Source organism: Thamnophis elegans, chromosome 7, assembly GCF_009769535.1.
Source record: "Thamnophis elegans isolate rThaEle1 chromosome 7, rThaEle1.pri, whole genome shotgun sequence".
Classification (NCBI taxonomy): Eukaryota; Metazoa; Chordata; class Lepidosauria; order Squamata; family Colubridae; genus Thamnophis; species Thamnophis elegans.
Genome location: NC_045547.1, coordinates 22,068,718 through 22,083,171, shown reverse-complemented (window position 1 = coordinate 22,083,171; position 14,454 = coordinate 22,068,718). Strand labels below are relative to the sequence as shown.

Here is a 14,454-nt window from a genome sequence, read left to right as displayed (position 1 = left end):
AAACATTCTTACAATAAGGTAGGATGCCATGCAGAATTCAAAAGAAAGCGTGTAAACCAGATGAGCATGGTCAAATTATAAAAAAAAACTACCACAAGCTTTATTCAGAAATTAACACCCTAAGAGCAAAATATAACAGAGTTAGGGTTCCTTGCCAAACAGCTTCCAACAAGCAAAGCCAGATACACTTAATGATTGTGGCAAAAAGATCATAAAATTGGGCATGGTTACATGATGACTTAAGTCAAATAATAGAACAGAACAAACAGAACAGCTTTATTGTCACTTTGAACGTACACTAATTGGCATACATTAAAATGAAATTTCATTGCATACAACTCTCGAAGGGTCACCACCTCCACTATACACTACATAAACATGAATAAACAAATAAATACAAAATTATGCATATACCCACATATATTATACGAAACTAAAGACTAAATGAGAGAGATGATTGAGACAGATAAAATATCTCAAATTATTTTTTCAAAGCAAAGATATTAGAAATATAATAAAAATTCTAGAATAGCAGCAAGTAAAGTCGGCGTCAGTTGAGCATCTTTGTCAAAACAAATCTAATTGTAGTATACAACATGACCACAGATTTAGAGTTGATTGTGTGTCCCAAGTGGAAGTGGGAAGCATGTAGGTATGCAAGGAAATCTACAGGGTTTCCTGCATAGCATGGTATTAGGTGTCCACTGTGTAGTTTTATGTCATCTATGAATTGGCTTGCATATTATGTAGTGACAGTATAAGTATTTGTATAGTATAGTATAGTATTTTATATTAAATTTTTCATCAAGCACTCAAAATGTTTGGCATCTTTTAAATGTGATTTGTTACGTATTAAGAAGCAAAAGGCAGTTTGGCTGGCATTAGCTGCCTACATATATATACATACATACACACACACACACACACACACACACACACACACAAACACATGTTTTCGTAGATTTTCACGGGTGTACGTATGCTGGTCTTGTTGTATTCGGGTCTTTTCCCGTGTAAGATTGAGATTGTCTTGGCAATGTTTCGGCGAGGTCCCACTCGCCATCTTCAGGCTGGTGTTTGAAGATGGCGAGTGAGACCACGCTGAAACGTTGCCAAGACAATCTCAATCTTACACGGGAAAAGACCCGAATACAACAAGACCAGCATACCTACACCCGTGAAAATCTATGAAAACACACACACCACACACACACACACACACCACCAAGCCTGTTGGTAACAGAGCTGGTACTTAGCTGTCTAGCTCCCTCCTTGCAAATTAGTTGTTAAACTTCCTGAGGAACATCGCTTTGAGTCTTGGTGCTGATCCTGAGCATCCTCCACCATTTGCAAAAAAAAAAAATAAAAATGAAGGTTTGTGACAGGAAGTCATTACGTTTATGCAATCTGGGGTGATATTATTTTTATTGTGCCTATGCAAGTGGAGCATTTGCAAAAGTGTCTGTAGTCCTCTTACCCTTAATTGTGGAATCGCAAGGAGGGTAATAGGTACCCCTCCATATGTTTTTGCTTAATAATTATTCAAATTAAGGCAACTTCCCCAAAAAGTCAGCTGCGACCTAAATTTGAACTTACAACCTCTGCTCGACCGCATGGTCATGGGGTGACAATATGATCACTGGCAACTGGCTAACATTTGTAACAGGTTGTGGCATGGGAATCAAACCCGATTGCATCGCCAGCCATATCAGGCCGCTTTTTTGCCTTTGCGGAGCCAAGGGGCAAGTGGCCTATGTGGACATATCTGGCCCATGGTCTGCCAGTTTGACATGCCTGTGTTATGGCATCACACACACACATGATCGTGATTTGCTATGTTATGTGCTAATTTCTGGCAAAAAATGCCATTGGTTAATCTGGGTTTGTGCTTACAACTGTGAGACTCAACTTACACTATGGCAAAAGTGGCCATAAAATCAGGTCGGGTCATGGGATGATTTGATTTATGAACGCAATGATTAATGACAAAAAAACCAGAACGAATTGTTATAAGTTGAGGACTACCTGTAAAGATGGAATAAGCATTATGAGTGACTTTCTATGAGAAGAAAAGGAATGCTGGAACTGGATGTTGTCTAATTTTATTTGTGTTTATTTATTAAATTTATAGGACACCCATCTCACTCTGAAAAGTGACTCTTTATTAGAAAACACCTCTTTTTAGAACACGCTCCTGAACAGTAACAAATCTGTTACTGCTCATGATACCATTAATAATGGACAATCAATGAAGTCTATTTAGTATCAAATTGTCTGCATTTCCTTTTCTCTGGAGAAAATAAACCTATATTGAAAAAAGACCTCACATATGGATTCCAGAGGCAGGTATGCATCAGACAGAGCTGTGGAATATCCAACACTTACAGAATATTGTCTCAAGAAAACCTACTATAATCCTGAGTAGGACATTCCGTGATTTCAAAATGTTAAGATATTTGAATTATGGAGCAATTAAGATTTTAATATTTTTTTGTATTATGCTACTTATTTTTGTTTTTTTGGCTGCTTATGGGTGCTTTAGATGAACAGTTCACCAGAGAACTTATTAATAAGTGAACTGAAGCTATAATTGATCAATCAAGCCTATGTCTACATAGTCTGATTCTTGCTTTTTATTCTTCTGGTAATTTTGCCCTTCCACTCTAAACTGCAATTTGTATGCTTTTAAATGCAGGTTTGCATTTTATTGAAGTCATTCATGCCATGTCTTAATAATCATCATTATTTTATTAAAATACAGCTACTTGCAAATGATTAGTAACTGAAAAGCTAATAGAAACAGATATATCATTTTTTAAATCCAGCCAGAAAAAGAAAACCACGGAATAGAACAGATGTGCAAAATATTTCAAGCTTGACACAAACTTATCAGAAGTACTTTGACACATCCAATCCTATATTCGAGCTTGAAATACTTCTACTAAGATTTCACAGTATTGGAATACTTGTCGGGTTGAAACAGCATATTTGAATGTAAAATATGTCAGACAGCTGTACACAGCAGGATCAATATTATATAATGAATAAGTACAGCTTCAGTCCCTAAAGATCAGTTGAAAGACAATTTTCCAAGTATGAAAAATACTCTTCATTTTTAAAAAGTTCCCTATCTTATAGAAAGCCAAAAGGTCTTCTTAATTAAATAAGTGGGAAAACTATAAAATCCAGACTTACGGATAGTAAAATACCCTATTCTTTCATGCAGCAAAACAAATTTTGCCATCAATTAAAAATACATTTGCTCAAAGCAGTAAATCTCTTCCTAAAAGCAGATATTATAGCACTTTTTTCAACACTCCTGAATCTACTGGCATCATTAAACATCTAGCTGCAATTTGAAGAAATGCACAAAGAGCTAAATTTGAGACAGAATTTTAACATATTAATTTTTAATTCACTTTTATCAATGTTTCCCAAAGAATAATTTGATTGCATATCTAAAATTAACCAATTATAAGACAGTATCCCTACTATTAAATAAAACTTTACAATCATGAAAAAACCAAGTGAAAGGAAAGGGGGGATTCATTTCAGATTGCTAATCAAATGACACTTTAATCCGATGAGACTTAACGTAACTGACAATTTATTTTTATGATTTCAGATACCCCACTAAATGGCCTTTTTACAAGTTTATTACATAAATATATATACTGCCTAATCTCAAATCTATCTAATCCACAGTGCTGAAACATAATCCCTTAAAATTCAAAATATGCATCTCTATAATTCAAATATGCAGTTAAAACATTCACAATAAATTTAAAACCCGGTCCCTGAAAAAAATCAACAAGAGGCCATTCCAGCACTTTATTTCTAAATAGGGCTTTATATATAAACACTGGGACATTAAATTTGAGTGGACCATCATTTAGCCAAGTGATTGAAACGCCCATAAAAGAAGCGTATGTTGTTAAATGGGTTCTTACTCACGTGGAAGTGGGCAGCTAACATTTTATCCCGACTGAAGTTTCTACCACAGCCTTCAAAGGGTTCCCCAGGCAGAACACACTGCATAGTCTAAGCTTGAAATGATGAGGGCCTGAGTCATTCCCAACAGGAGAAACTCAGTTCCATTGGAAATTTACAGAGAATTGTGTGAATTTAAAAAAATATATCAAGAAATCAGATAAATCCCTCCCCAAAAGCTACCTCGTATTTGGGATACAGTGTCTGCTGGAATAATGCTACCTTTGTCACCTACATGTGCGCTCTTGAGATCATGCCCTAAGTGCAGAATTTCTTACTACTTCTTCAGCAGTTGAATTGCTAGATGCAATATTCCAAATATTCTATTAAGCTAGGATGTTTTAAAGCCGCTGCTTAATAGAGTTGCATTAATCCTCTAAAAAGGAAAAAATGTGATTCTTCTTTTAATTAAGATCAATACATTGGCCATTGCTAAAAATACATTTTGTACAGCTCATCTAACTACTGATTGCACCGTGATAGTATTTCACATACACCTGTCAGATTCTCCACAAAATTAGTAACAAAATTTCAGGCTCATCCATTGTTTACTATTCTTATTTAAATTCAGACTATGTATTAAATAAATTTCATTAAAACTACTGTAAAACCACACCAGAAACATTTATAGAGTGTAGAAAGATACTTCAAACTTATGATGGAAATGTGGAAAACATGAAGTGCCATTGTATCATACCTGGTGGACTTGTAAGAAGCTAGAGCATTTTAATTCAAATATACATATAGAAATAATTTTAAAGATTAATATTAAATATTCAAAATAGAAGAGTATTTTTGTTGGGACTAATGAACAGACTAGAAAAGGCCAACGGAAGATTGCTTTTGTTTATACTGGTAGTATCTGCAGTGAGATTAGTATATGCACAAAGATGGAAAAACTGTGTAACACCCACAACAGAGGAATGGTTGGTGAAAATGACAGAATTTGCAGAGAGGGCAAAATTGACTTTGTCCGATTAAGGAAAAGACAAAAACTACATTTATCAGTTATTTTAAAGATTTTTTTGCTGAACACACATACACGATAGTTTTGATATCAGAAAGAGTGGCATATGGAAAGGAATCATGGTGTAACTATAGAGACAGGTAGGAAAACATAAATGCATTTATAATGGCTCTAAAGAGATCTAAAGCTGCTTCTCTATACCTTCTTCTCTTTTTCTTGTTTGTTTGCTTGTTTATTCATTTACCAGGGTTTCTTTTACTTATTTATCTTGCTCTCTAAAAAAAATCTCTTCAATGAAAATTAATTGACAGATAATAGTAAAATTTATCCTACTTCAGACTCATTATGTGAAGACTTGGCTCCCCGAAAAAGATTTTAATTCTAAAACAAGTGGCAGGAAAGAAAAAAAGCAGGACAAAAAGCAGCAACGTGGATGGACTCAGTGGCAAGAACAATGAAAGGCCTAAAAGACCACCTTAAGGATAGACCATCCGGAGAAAAATCTGTCAATGCGGTCACTAGAAGTCAGAATCACTTGATAGCAATAGCACTTAGACTTATATACCGCTGTGAAGTATATAAGCCCTCTTTAAGCGGTTTACAGAAACAGCCTATTGCCACCAACAATCTGGGTCCTCATTTTATCCATCTCAGAAGGATGGAAGGCAGAGTCAACCTTGAGTCTTGTGAGATTCGAACTGCCAAATTGCAGGCAGCCAGCAGCCAGTAGAAGTAGCCTGCAATACTGCATTCTAACCACTTCGCCATCGCAGCTCTATGGTGGCATATAATCAATTTTTAAAAAGTTTGCAGCAGCTCACCATAACATTTTCTATGCTCCTATCCGGATGGGCATGAAGGATCGTTGGGAGCTGTGAAGCGCCGTGACCCATCAAAACCGTGGTCCACAAAAGCGCGATCGACGAAAGCGCGCATTTGACGTCATCACAGCGCGACGAAAAAAATTAAAATTGAAATAAAAATAAAATTAAAGCAAGCCGATTCACATAAAGGTAAGGGTTAGAGTTAGGGTTAGGTTAAGGGTTAGGGTTAGGTTTAGAGCGTTAGGGTTACGTTTAGCGTTAGGTTAAGTGTTAGCGTTAGGTTTAGCGTTAGGTTAACAGTTAGGTTTAGGGTTAGGTTAAGGGTTAGGTTTTGGGGGGGGTTAGGGTAAGGTTTTCGCTTTTTTTAACATTTTTCGATCACAGCGTGATGTTTTCATCGCGCTGTGATGACGTCAAATGCGCGCTTTCGTCGACCGCGATTTTGTCGTCCGCGGTTTTGTGGTGGAACCATGAAGCGCAAGGTCTGAATGAGGTAAACTGGGACACTAGCAGTTAAAATGTATTACATATGGATGTGTCACTTAAACCCATCCTAGTCATCCATTAAAAAAAAATCCATATACACAGTAAATTATTTTCACACATCAGTACAATGAAACAATCTGTTTTACCCCTTCATGTACTACAAACAGTTTGATTGCACAAAGGTCATTTATAAAAAGAGCAACTGCCTAATTTGTAAAGTTGCAATGGCAATCTCCAGCCCATAAAAAACTAGGACGTTCCTTTCATTGAATCAACATATTATGTCAAACTTGCTACATTATTATTAAATCACATTCTTCTGTAGAAACAAGTATCAAAACAATTGTAGCAATAACCAGTCTGGGATTTTAAAATACACAATACCTCCAAGGGTGAAAGGCACTCCATTGTTTCTAATTTGTATTTAATTGAAACATTAACTTGGATTATGTGCTGCCTGCAGAGATTTCATTACTTTAATCTGATCATGCACATTTGCTGCTAGATTCTACAATGACCTCAATAATGTACAGTAAAGCTCTTTTGTTAACAGATAAGCAATGGGGAAATAGACGTGCTTGGGTAAGGGAAAGTTAGAGATAAGATGAGATGGTAGTAGAGCAAATAATTTGTAATAAAAACACACTAATTATGTTTATAAAACTGAAAAAATGTAAATAGTTTTCATGGCTTTCACCTAACATTATTTGAAGACAGGTTTTCCCAGCATTTTTCATATAGTGTTTGAGTATAATGAGACAAATACACACAAGGCCAGACTCAGTAAATGTTACAATTGTCAAATATGAAGTGAACAGTTAATCTTTTAAATAATCTTTTGTGCAGTACAATTTGACCTGTACAGATTGAGTTTCAACAACGCCTACTCCAAACCTGATCATGTATTCAGTACAGATGCTTTAGGCCAGCTGGTTAAATCCAATTCATTTTAACAACAGCCTCAAGTGAACCCATAACATAGCAAAATCTCGTGTTTTTAACAATTTCACTGAGAGGAAATCTTTAGCCTGAGGTGACATCGCATAATTAACATGATTCTTATCCTCTGTTCCTTAGATGTAGTCATTTTAAATCAATTGCATGTGATTTTTTTTTAAAAAGCAATTTTGAAGAGTAGTGAAATAGATTCTGATTCTATACCCTTTAATTAGCTGTGACCCATTTTAGCTACCTGACTATTATGCATTCATTGGGGCATGGAAAAGCTGCCTTGCTATTTACATCAGGGAATTGTACCCAATTCAGTCTGTAATAAACACTCATAGGAAATTATGCTTAAGGTATTGAAATTATATTATTTCCTGACTTAATTACTACACATTGTTCTTTATTCAGATTCACAGTGGGTGACTATTTTGAATCAGAAACCAACTCATGTTATACATGCCACTAGAAACCAAGAGACCACAACCAGAGACCTTAACTTAATAATTTAAGAGACAGAAAAAAAGAATGACGTCTAAGGTATGCTCAATTTTAGAATACCTACTCAATATAAATTTAAATAAAAACTTGTAGCTCAAAGATTCAGGATCAGCATCAAAAGAGACACTTTCCAAAATTCATTAGAGCCAAAATCAGGTTAAAAATAGAACCATCTATTATTCCAAAATAATCCATCCTTAGCTTATTCATCTTGGACAGAAGTGGGGAGGAAAAATCTCTACATGCTTGTTTAAACCTATAATTTATGAATAAGAGAAACTGAAAATTCTGTGTCTAATTATCCAGATTTCCTATGAAGTTTTCTAGCCATACACAGCACTGAATTGATATTTTTGTATATTTTGAAAAAGAGAAAAACACTTGCCGTGTTCATCACATTATCAAAGAACAAAATGGAACCAGATTAAAATTCTTCCCTCTAATACAGTGTGTGCATATTCTCCTTACATTTAGATTTTTTTAACTTGGCACATCAGCAGTGAGCCTAGCAACAAAGTTTCGCATATTTGCAGTTGAATATTCATAACATTTTCAGATGACCTTCACAAATGCCATTTAGTAACTGATGATGGTAAACAAGTTCAGATATAATCTAGAACACCAGTTAAAATATCTAATTACGGCTAATTCCCACAATTACAAAAATATATAAATAAGCCAAGAAATAGGATGAGATACTTATTTTCTGTACAATTTCTCCATTTATATCCCATTCCTGGAAGTTGAAAATATCAACTTCTCTTTATGGCAAAATCATATTAATGCATTCAAATTGACAAGGATAAACAAAATTCTCATCTATTTACTCTAAGGTAAACTATTAGGCCTTTAAGACTGGATTGGATCCACTGATGACTTAAAAGTTGCAAAAGTTTGCAGAACAAGATTCTGGGAGTTCTCCCAAATTATGTGTTCTTGTTTCAAAAATAAAAAAAGAATAGATATGGTCCTTACTGATTTGAGTTTTGCAGATAATACTCATTATTTCCTTGAATATATTAATTTCTTGTTTTCAAATCTTACTGATAGCTCAAACTTTATTTTATTAGATTATGCATTTATTTAAGAGATTTATAAAGCTGTCCCTCTCATAATTTGCAAGTAATTAAAAAATCAAAATCAAGGAAGAAAAATATACTATCCAAAGCCAAAATAAACAATAAAAAGCAACAGATAATGACATTTATTCAAGGCTAATAATAATATACATTAATAGAACAGGCTTTTGGGACTTTTTGGTAATTCTATTAGATTCTGAAACAAGAAAACATGACAGAAAAAGGAAGGAAGGAAGGAAGGAAGGAAGGAAGGAAGGAAGGAAGGAAGGAAGGGGAAAAGAGTTCTAAATAATATCAAACTGGAGAACAAAATACACTACATTGCACAATAAGTCAGTAGTACAACCATTTCCATACAAGATCAAACCCTAAAAATGAACTTAGCTCATTTTAATACTTTCCTGTATCCGATAGCAATTTGAATGCATTCCAATTTGAAGTTTCAAACACTGGGCAATTCTTTTTAACTTTGCCCATCACAAAGCGGCTTGCACAATCCAATTACTTTTAATGTTAAACGTTTCCACCTAATAAACATCCTGATTGCAGCTGCCTTGTCAAAGAGAAGCAGCATCAAAGAAGAAGAAAGAGAGAGAAAAACCGTGAACCTTAATACTAAAACCCAAAAGACGGAGCAGTACTGTTAGGTTGTTGGCAGAGATACCAACAACGGCATAAGGACACTTGCAATCTTAAACTGCCCAGAATGATGCCTAGGAATCCACAGCGGTACTTTTAAGAAGGGCTGAGAAGAAAGAGAAATATAAAAGACTCCAGAGTGTGCAGGGAATATTTGCTGTAAGGAAGTAGTAACCAAAGCAAAACGTTGGGTGGATATTGTTGTTGTTGTGGTTGTTGTGGTTGTACTTGGTTGATACCTAGGACGCTGGCAGCAACCCGTATCAACCATTAGCACCAGTCATGGTATTTGTGATGCATTTTTGAATGTTATTGGCTGAATTTCATGTTTAATGAAGTAAATAATAATAATAATAATAATCGGAATATCTTATAAGAAAGTACTTGGTTGATACTTATGATGTTGGCAGCAAACTGTATCAACCATTAGCAACAGTCAATGGTATCTGTGATGCATTTTTGAATGTTGTTGGCTGAATTTCATGTTTAATGAATAAAGTACATTATAATAATAGTAACAATAATAATACTATCCAGCCAGCTCCAAAAGGGAGAAAAACACCGAGGGAAACAAAAGAGGCAGAGCCAGGTTCCCGCCAGTCTCCACCGTGTTCGCACAGCCCTTTTTCCCTGAGCTTTTTGCGGATGTCAGCTTGGCTTCATTAACTCAAATAAAATAAAATAAAGTCAAACCAGCCAAGACTTGCAGAGAAGGGAGCGCAATCGCGATTTAAAGCAGCTTCTTCTATGCAAAAAAGAGGGACAAAATATGCCAGGGAAAGCCAGCCAGCCAGGTCGGAGATGACCTTAAGCGGAGGCCGAAGTCTGCTTTTGTCTTCAGGGCGAGGGAAGCAGGAAAGGAAGCGCGTCGACGGACTCCCAGAAAGGCGAGTCAGGACCGGGAATGGCCGGGACGAAAGAGGAACCGGAGGCGCCATCAGCCGCCCTCGTCTCAGCACGTTACCTGCAGGCGACTTGCTTCGTCCAACAGCTGATGCTTCCCCCTCCGGCTCCGGCGGACGGTGGCTGAGGCTCGGCTGCGGGGAGGCTGGAGGCCGTGGTGGTGAGGGTGGTGGCGGAGTCGCCAGCGCTGGAAGCCGTGACAACCGCTGCCGTGGCTGCCGCTCCCGCTACTCCGCCACCACCGGGGGCCACCGCAGCCTCCGCCATTATTGTTTACCCCACACAGCGACGGCCCCGCCGGAACTTCCGGGAACGCATCCTTCCGGCTGGCTGCACGGGGCGGGGCAAAGTTCAAGGGGGCGGGGCGATAAAGAAAGGAGGAGAAGTTTGGCTTCCCTTTGCGCTTGGGGCGGGGCGAGGGAAATAAGGCGAGCGTTCTGCTCCCTGGCGCTCTTCTACGATGAGCCCCGCCAACTGCGATGGGGGGAGTATGCGATTGGAGGATGAGGAGAAGGAGGCGGGAATTGGGGGTGGGAGGTGGAAGGGAACGTTCGGAAACCGTCACGGGTCTGCACGTGGCGGGCGGGTTGACGTGGAGAAATTAAGTCGCGTGGCGTGTTGTTTCTGTTGCCTTTCGCGTGGTGCGCTGCATGTACACGTGGGGAAGGATTCTCATTCAGGCAATAGAAACAAGCAGGTCAAAGCCGGCGTTTATTGACGTTTTCAGCTTCGACCTCATGGATGACCCTCACTGTCAAGGACGTGGGAGTACTCATTCCTTTTTTAAAAAAAATACTTTATTGAAAAGACAGTGCCATGTCAGGGTAACAATTACAAGGAGTACTCATTTCTAATGATCGACGTCCCAGAGCTCACTGTAATAGCATTGCCGAAAAGGCATTAAGAATTGTCATCCTAATCTTTGGTAGCTGGTAATTTTGTATTGCAAACCTTTGCTAGACCTATTCTCGAATACAGCTCATCATCTGGAACCCACACTGCATATCAGACATTAATACAATTAAGCAAGTCCAAAGATACTTCATGAGAAGATTCCTCCACTCCTCTGCTCACAACAGAATACTTTATACCACCAGGCTCGAAATTTTGGGCTTAGACGAACTTAGAACTTCGCCATCTTTGATCTGACCTAAGTGTAGTAAATAAAATTATCTGCTACAATGTCCTACATGTCAATAAATACTTCAGCTTCAACCACAACAATACATGAGCACACACTAGCTATAAACTTAAGGTAAACTGCTCCAAACTCAATTGCAGAAAATACAACTTCAGCAACAGAGTGGTCAATGCCTGGAATGCTCTACCTGACACTGTGGTTTCATCCCCAAATCCCCATAACTTTAACCTTAAATGTCTATTGTTGACCTCACCTCATTTCTAAGAGGTCCGTAAAGGGGGTGTGCATAAGCGCACCAAAGTGCCTACCATCGCTGTCCTACTGTCCCCACTTATTCGTATCCATTCCCTGTATTCATAATCATGTTTATCTTTATATCTGCTATACATGCTTGACAAAATAAATAAAATAAAATAAATGCCCTTAAGTAGATTCTGTGTATACAGTGCCTATATTTAGGATACATGTAGAAATAAAAATTCAGATCTTGGATTATTCTTGACGCAGGGTGACTTCACACAGCAGCAGTGATGGGATTCAAATAATTTAACAACCGGTTCTCTGCCCTAATGATTTCTTCCAACAACCAGTTCACCAAACTGCTCAGACAGTTAACAACTGGTTCTCCCGAAGTGGTGCGAACTGGCTGAATCCCACCATTGCACAGCAGGGTTATGTTGCTGCTACTTGTCACAGCAAGGACCATCCTAAAGTGCAGGAAAAAATATTTTTACTTTCCCCATTGATGGAATAACTTTTAAGAGTCCTATTAAAAACTTCTAACAACATTCAAAACTAAATCATTAAATGTCCATGGAGATTCTTCGGTTCTGACTCAATTCCCCATCAGAGCTGAAGAGCCTCTTGGATGAGAAGTGAAATGTCTTCAAAGAAAGCCCCCAGAAAGTCTAGTTGCCTCTTGAAAAAGCACCTTTGGGATAAATCATTCAATGCAAAATAAATGGTACAAGAAACATGACATCTGTTCCACTTTAATGAATTCAATCTATATTTTCAGTTAAAATGAATAATTTGCTATTTTAAGTAATATTGAAAAACTAGGATTTTTGTACTAAGGAATGACACATAATTCTTAAGCTAAAATATGTTTCACCAATTTGTGAACTCAATGTTGATTTATGGGTTAATGAAAATGTAAACCCGGGAGCTGGATTTAAACACTATTATTAATTTGTTTATTAAAAATTGGTTTGAACATATTCCGTGGATTCAGATATTTTAGTTTTTAAACATTATAACTTAGCATGTCGTGTAAGCCCAACTATGACTTATTTGATAAAATGATTAAATTACAATTTAGGATAATACATGAATCAATTGATCAACATATCAATAGACACATATCACCAGCAGAAATATAACTTCATCTGTCCTTCTGTCCTAAGCATGGAGAGTTGTTTTTATTAGTTTATATCTGAAAAGTAAGAATATTTCTAAACATTCCATCATAGCTCCTTGACTGAGCAGGTGATGAGAGTCTTATTTCAATCAACTAAAATTTAAACCCTGACAGCTAATAGTGGTAGAGGTTTCAAAGAATAATGAATAATAGCCAGGATGGATGTAAGTTAAGTGTCTAGACAGGAGCAAGTTCATCTTATTTTGGATGATAAATTGACAAAACTACTTTTTGCAATACAGTTATCTTTTGAACTTTCATTGAACTTTTCTGAAAACATAGTGCCTCAGATTTATTCAAATCTGCTTTTAATTTCTCAAAAGGAAATTTCTCAATTGGTGCTGGAAATTTGATATTTTAGTCTCCCCTTTCTTCAGAGCATTGAATGGTTCCAGCCTCCCACCTGTTTTTTTCTGTTGATGTTAATGATAAATGGACTTGGTCAACACTAGTCTGGAGCTGAAATGCAGCACAGATGAAGCCACCAAGATTCTTCTGTTGCAATTCTACCCAGCTCCCATTAAAATTTCAGTCAGTGTATGATCGCAAGGAATACATGACAGAGGTAAGGAGTTGGCTATAGGACCATCTTTTTTTTTCCAGGACAAAGATTAATGTTCTTTAAATGTTAGATCACTTCATGGACGGGGAAACAAAAATTTCTTGGCATAAAAATCCAAAATAGTTTACTGAGAATACTGTACAGTATTGGCTGAGATAGATGGGAAAGTTTAGAAACACACTGGTGAAACGTGCTTAATTTTTAAAGTAAGCATGAACAGAGGTTTAAGCTGATTTGAAATTAAATCAAACATCATTTGATTGAGAGGTATATTAATTTAACCTTCCTTGGAATCTGAACTAGAGTTACAAGTCTTTAATCTGCAAGGCCAAAGAGATACCTTTTGCAATGTTGAAGTGGAGGAATAGATACAAGGCTGGAATTAAAATGAATGTGGTTAAAACTGATTACAAGAAATAATCCTACAAAATATTTTAAATTATTCTTAATAGAAGCAGAAACAAAATGTTACAAGATAAAAAGAAAAGCTATCCTTGATCCCACCTAACAGAGACTGAAGTGGAGTTGCACTTCTGAAAGGGTTTGGAATTATGCTTTTAAAATATAACATAACACAATGCAATTATTTAGCTTTTTGTCTACGTTAATCTTTTTAAGTCTGGAAGGACACAAGTCACTTGCTCCTTTGCTGCACAAAGTGGCAGTTTAACGTACTCTACTACAGTTAAATATCCGACTATTCTACTTATCTTTGAACTATGTACAGATCAAAGCACTTTTTAGCTTAGTGAAAATAATTGGTATATTGCAGAATTCAATCTGTATACACACATTCTGGTAGAGAGAAATTCCCTGGGAATTGAGCTCCAGCACAAGTCTGAAGACTAAACCTCTGGTGAACGAACCCAGACTGGATCCTGCAACATCATCCTGGAATATGTATATGTTGCCTTCATTTGTGAGAATTGGTATATAAATATAATAGACAAATTTCACAGATTTTTTTTATTGCATTCCCATTTTTACAGTGATTCAT

At 36.8% G+C, this 14,454-nt stretch overlaps 1 protein-coding gene across 1 annotated transcript in view; it reads left to right on the top strand.

Annotated features, from left to right (window-relative positions):
- Nucleotides 1-13,342: 13,342 nt before the first annotated feature.
- LOC116511003 overlaps nucleotides 13,343-14,454 on the top strand; it is a 49,464-nt gene continuing 48,352 nt past the window's right edge. The window contains exon 1 of the mRNA XM_032220721.1: nucleotides 13,343-13,460. The gene's annotated coding sequence lies outside the window, so the exon portion shown is untranslated. The remainder of the gene's footprint in view (nucleotides 13,461-14,454) is intronic.